The 4,388-nt window shown below is 43.0% G+C and overlaps 1 pseudogene; it reads left to right on the forward strand.

Moving 5' to 3' along the window:
- The first annotated feature begins 1,433 nt into the window (after positions 1 to 1,433).
- LOC134950344 (5S ribosomal RNA) lies at positions 1,434 to 1,552 on the forward strand (annotated as a pseudogene).
- Positions 1,553 to 4,388: the final 2,836 nt, after the last annotated feature.

A 4,388-nucleotide genomic window follows, 5' to 3' on the forward strand; every position in this document is an offset into this window, starting at 1 on the left:
CTTCCAGGAGGAGAAGCATTACCCACTCCTCCCTCACTCGCAGTACCTCCGGGCCCCATCTGTGGCACCCCCACGCCCCCTCTTCACCACCCGCGGTGGCTCCAATCCCCCTCCCTCACCAGCGGCACCCCTGCAACCACTCCTCCCCCACCCGCGATGGCTCCGGACCCCCTCCCCCACCTGCGGCACCAATGCACCAGCCCCTTCTCCACCCACAGCACCCCCGCAACTGTCCCTCCCCCATCCACGTCTCCCCTGGACCCCATCCGTGTCTTCCCCACACCCGCCACCCCCAACCACAGCACCTACTAGGTGATTCATCAGGCCCTGCCTGCGCTGGTCACACCGTTGCAAGGGGTCGCACGCCCTATGTCCGTGCAATATTTAACCACTCACACAATTAGGATTGGAGGTAATACTCCATATAATAAAAATATTGCACGCCCCAAGGGCGTGCAAGGATTAAGGGGGCGTAGCCCCTTACGATGGTGTGAAGAGCACCTGTAGGGTGTGATGAATCACCTAGTAATTTTTATTAGGCAAAGAATATGATATACAGTATGTGCAAATACAGTATTCATTCTTAATACAGGAATAAGAATTTCTATACTGGCTTGTTCAATATCAGTATTGTTATTGTCATGACATTAGACCAGGGGTGGGGTACTTGCGGCCCTCTAGCTGTGGTTGAACTACACATCCCAGCATGCCCTGCAGCAGTTTTAACATGGCCAAATAGCATAACTGTAGCAAGGCATGCTGGTATGTGTACTTCAACAACAGCTGGAGGGCCAAAGGTTCCCCATCCCTGCATTAGACTATTGCTTGACTATTGAGTAAAAAGTTATTGATTTTTTACTTTGTTACTAAGTCTGTCCCTATTCATAATTCATCATCAGACTCTCATCTCTGAGTCTGGGCTCAATATTTTATATTTGAACCGAGTCTAAGAGGCCCTACACACTGGCCGACATGACAGCACGATATGAACAATCTTGTTCATTAATGAACGAGATAACGTTCATATTGTGCAATGTGGAGGCACCAGCGATGAACGATGCGCGGCCCTGCACTCGTTCATCGCTGGTCCCCCGTCGGCTGTACATGCAGGCCAATATGGACGATCTCGTCCATATTTGCCTGCACTTCAATGCAGCCGGGTGACGGGGGGCACTTCAATGCAGCCAGGTGACGGGGGGAGTGAAGAAACTTCACTCCCCCCGTCACTGCCCCCCAGCCGCCGGGTCGCCCGTCGGCCGTATCCGCCGTCGGGCAGCTCTGCCAGTGTGTAGGGCCTATAACAGTGACAGCAGATCCTCCTTTACACTTTCTTTCTGGCTACCTAACACTTATCTCCTAAGTATTAATCCTATCAAATGTATAGGTGCTGGGTGGACTCTCATTAGTGATCCCTCAGTCATTACCATTATAAATACTACTATCATACCACACTGTCAATGCCCAATACCATCCGATCCTGGAAGCAAAGCAGTGGTGGGCTTGGTTAGTACCTGGATGTGAGACAACCTGGGAATACCAAGTGTTGTAGAAATTGGGGTATCATCGGACTCTGTGCCTAACACTAACAGCAAATCCACCTTCTGAGACTTCCTTCTTGCTCTAATGCTTACATTTTTCAATATAAAAAATTCAGGGGTCAAGTAGGAGACAGACCCGGTTTGGAGATCTTGTGATAAACCTATCAAATTGTTGAAAATTATGTGAACTATATGTGTTTAATGTGCAAATTATACTTATTTATGATACTTTGAAATAATCACAATCACTATTTATAGGTGTTATATAAATACACCTGTATTTTTATTATTATTATTATTTTTTATTTTTTTCAGGATACACTTATACGCAATATGAAATAAAAGTTTAATTTTAATATTAAAAAGTGTCGCCTTTTCTTTTTCTTACTCAGCCATGTATACTGACTCAGGGTGCACCACCTAAAGGTCAATCAAGGTATTGATACCTGAGAATCAGTTATTTAGGTCTACTTATCACATTTTTCTTAATAAAGACTGGTGCTGAATCTACTCTCTGATGTAAGCAAAAAAATATTTTCTACCTTCCCTGGGACAAATATTCATTATAAGTTTTGAACATACATTGTAGCCTTGGCATGCTCAAACTGTAACTATGGCCCTAATTCACATGGGGGCAGATGTATTAACCTGGAGAAGGAATAAGGAAGTGATAAACCAGTGATATGTGCAAGGTGATAAAGGCACCAGCCAATCAGATCCTAACTGTTTATTTACATATTGGAGCTGATTGGATGGTGCCTTTATCACCTTGCACATATCACTGGTTTATCACTACCTTATGCTTTCTCATTTACCACAGGTGGACTCCAATTAAGCTGTAGGAACATATCAAGGATGATCAGTGGAAACAGGATGCACATGAGCTAAATTTTGAGCTTCATGGCAAGGCTGTGAATACTTATGTACATGTGATTTCTTAGTTTTTTTATTTTTAATAAATTTGCAAAAACCTCCAAACAGCTTTTTTCAAGTTATCATTATGGAGTATTGTGTGTAGAATTTTGAGGGGAAAAAATTAATTTATTCCAGTTTGGAATAAGGCTGTAACATAACAAAATGTGGAAAAGGTGAAGCGCTGTGAATACTTTCCAAATGCACTGTATATACTGTTAAACCTCTAGCTAATCTACAGTGATGGGATAATAGAAAGGGAAATATGCTAATGACCATTAAATAAACCTATTATTGGGGTGTATCAGGAATTGCATCTTTTACAGCTATTTTTATAACATCATATAACTCTGTAACCCAGGATATCTCAGATATTCCTAAGAGTTACAGTAAGTTACAGTTACTACACCTTTCTTAGCAGTTAGCTTTGTACAACAGAATCATTAGAGGCAGGAATATCAAACTGTTACAACCATAGGCATGCACAGCACATTTTGTTAGGAGGTGCACCGTCAGAGGGGTGTGTCTAGCACTACCTACTGGGCGTGTCTAGCACTACCTACTGGGTGTGTCTAGCACTGCCTATTGGTTGTGTCTAGCACTTCCTATTGGCATTCCTTTCCATTTCATATCATATGCACCTTACCTACGTGGTGGTTTCTCTCAACGTGGAACCTCTGAAGAAATGTATCCTCCCTGGGAAAATGGCGTCTTCAGTCAGTATTCACTATTCATGTAGGATATCACATGATAATAATATCTTTATTGTCATTAACCAACACCAAGAGATGTCAATTAAAAAAATCAAGCAAAACCATATCACATAACATAGACATGCAGCAAGTTACATTTCAAGACCTAAAATTATTTTTTTTTGACAATTTAACAAACGTACTGCGCTCGGAATGAAGCTGTTCTGCAGCCTCTTTGCGCGTGAATAAACAGCCCTAAAGCGTCTATTTGATGGAAGTCTTGAAAAGATTGGGTAGTTAGGATGACTAGAATCCCCCAAAATGCCCATAGATTTCTTATGGATCCTCTTTTCATATATCTTATAAATACCGGGCAACCTGACACCGATTACTCTACCCGTTGTCCTAACCACCTGATCCAGGGCCTTTCGTTCTGCAACAGTACAATTTCCAAACCATACAGCAATCCCATAGGTTAGTACACTCTCCACAACACTACGATAAAAATTGAACAAATTCCCTTTACTCACACTAGCAGATTTTAATTTCCTCAAGAAAAAGATGTTGCTGCGCCTTCTTTATAAAAACAATTTGAGTTTAAAGACAAAGGGTGAGATTCAAATGATATATCACGCCCAATTTCCTTTCTAAAATGATCTCCATTATCGCACATATTGCACCCTTAGTAATCAGGTTTAACCGTGTAAAGGGTTGGGTGCCTCACTACTCCGGGGGTAGCGAGCTGAAATAATGGCCCTCATTCCGAGTTGATCGGTCGCAAGGCGAATTTAGCAGAGTTACACACGCTAAGCCTACGCCTACTGGGAGTGTATCTTAGCTTCTTAAAATTGCGACCGATGTATTCGCAATATTGCGATTACAAACTACTTTGCAGTTTCTGAGTAACTTCAACCTTACTCTGCCTGTGCGATCAGTTCAGTGCTTGTCGTTCCTGGTTTGACGTCACAAACACACCCAGCGTTCGCTCAGACACTCCCCCGTTTCTCCAGCCACTCCTGCGTTTTTTCGGGAAACGGTAGCGTTTTCATCCACACGCCCATAAAACGCCGTGTTTCCGCCCAGTAATACCCATTTCCTGTCAATCACATTACGATCGCCGGAGCGATGAAAAAGCCGTGAGTAAAAATACTATCTTCATTGTTAAATTACTTGGCGCAGTCGCAGTGCGAATATTGCGCATGCGTACTAAGCGGATTTTCATTGCGATGCGATGAAAAATACCGAC

Source organism: Pseudophryne corroboree, chromosome 1 (genome assembly GCF_028390025.1).
Source record: "Pseudophryne corroboree isolate aPseCor3 chromosome 1, aPseCor3.hap2, whole genome shotgun sequence".
Lineage (NCBI taxonomy): Eukaryota > Metazoa > Chordata > Amphibia > Anura > Myobatrachidae > Pseudophryne > Pseudophryne corroboree.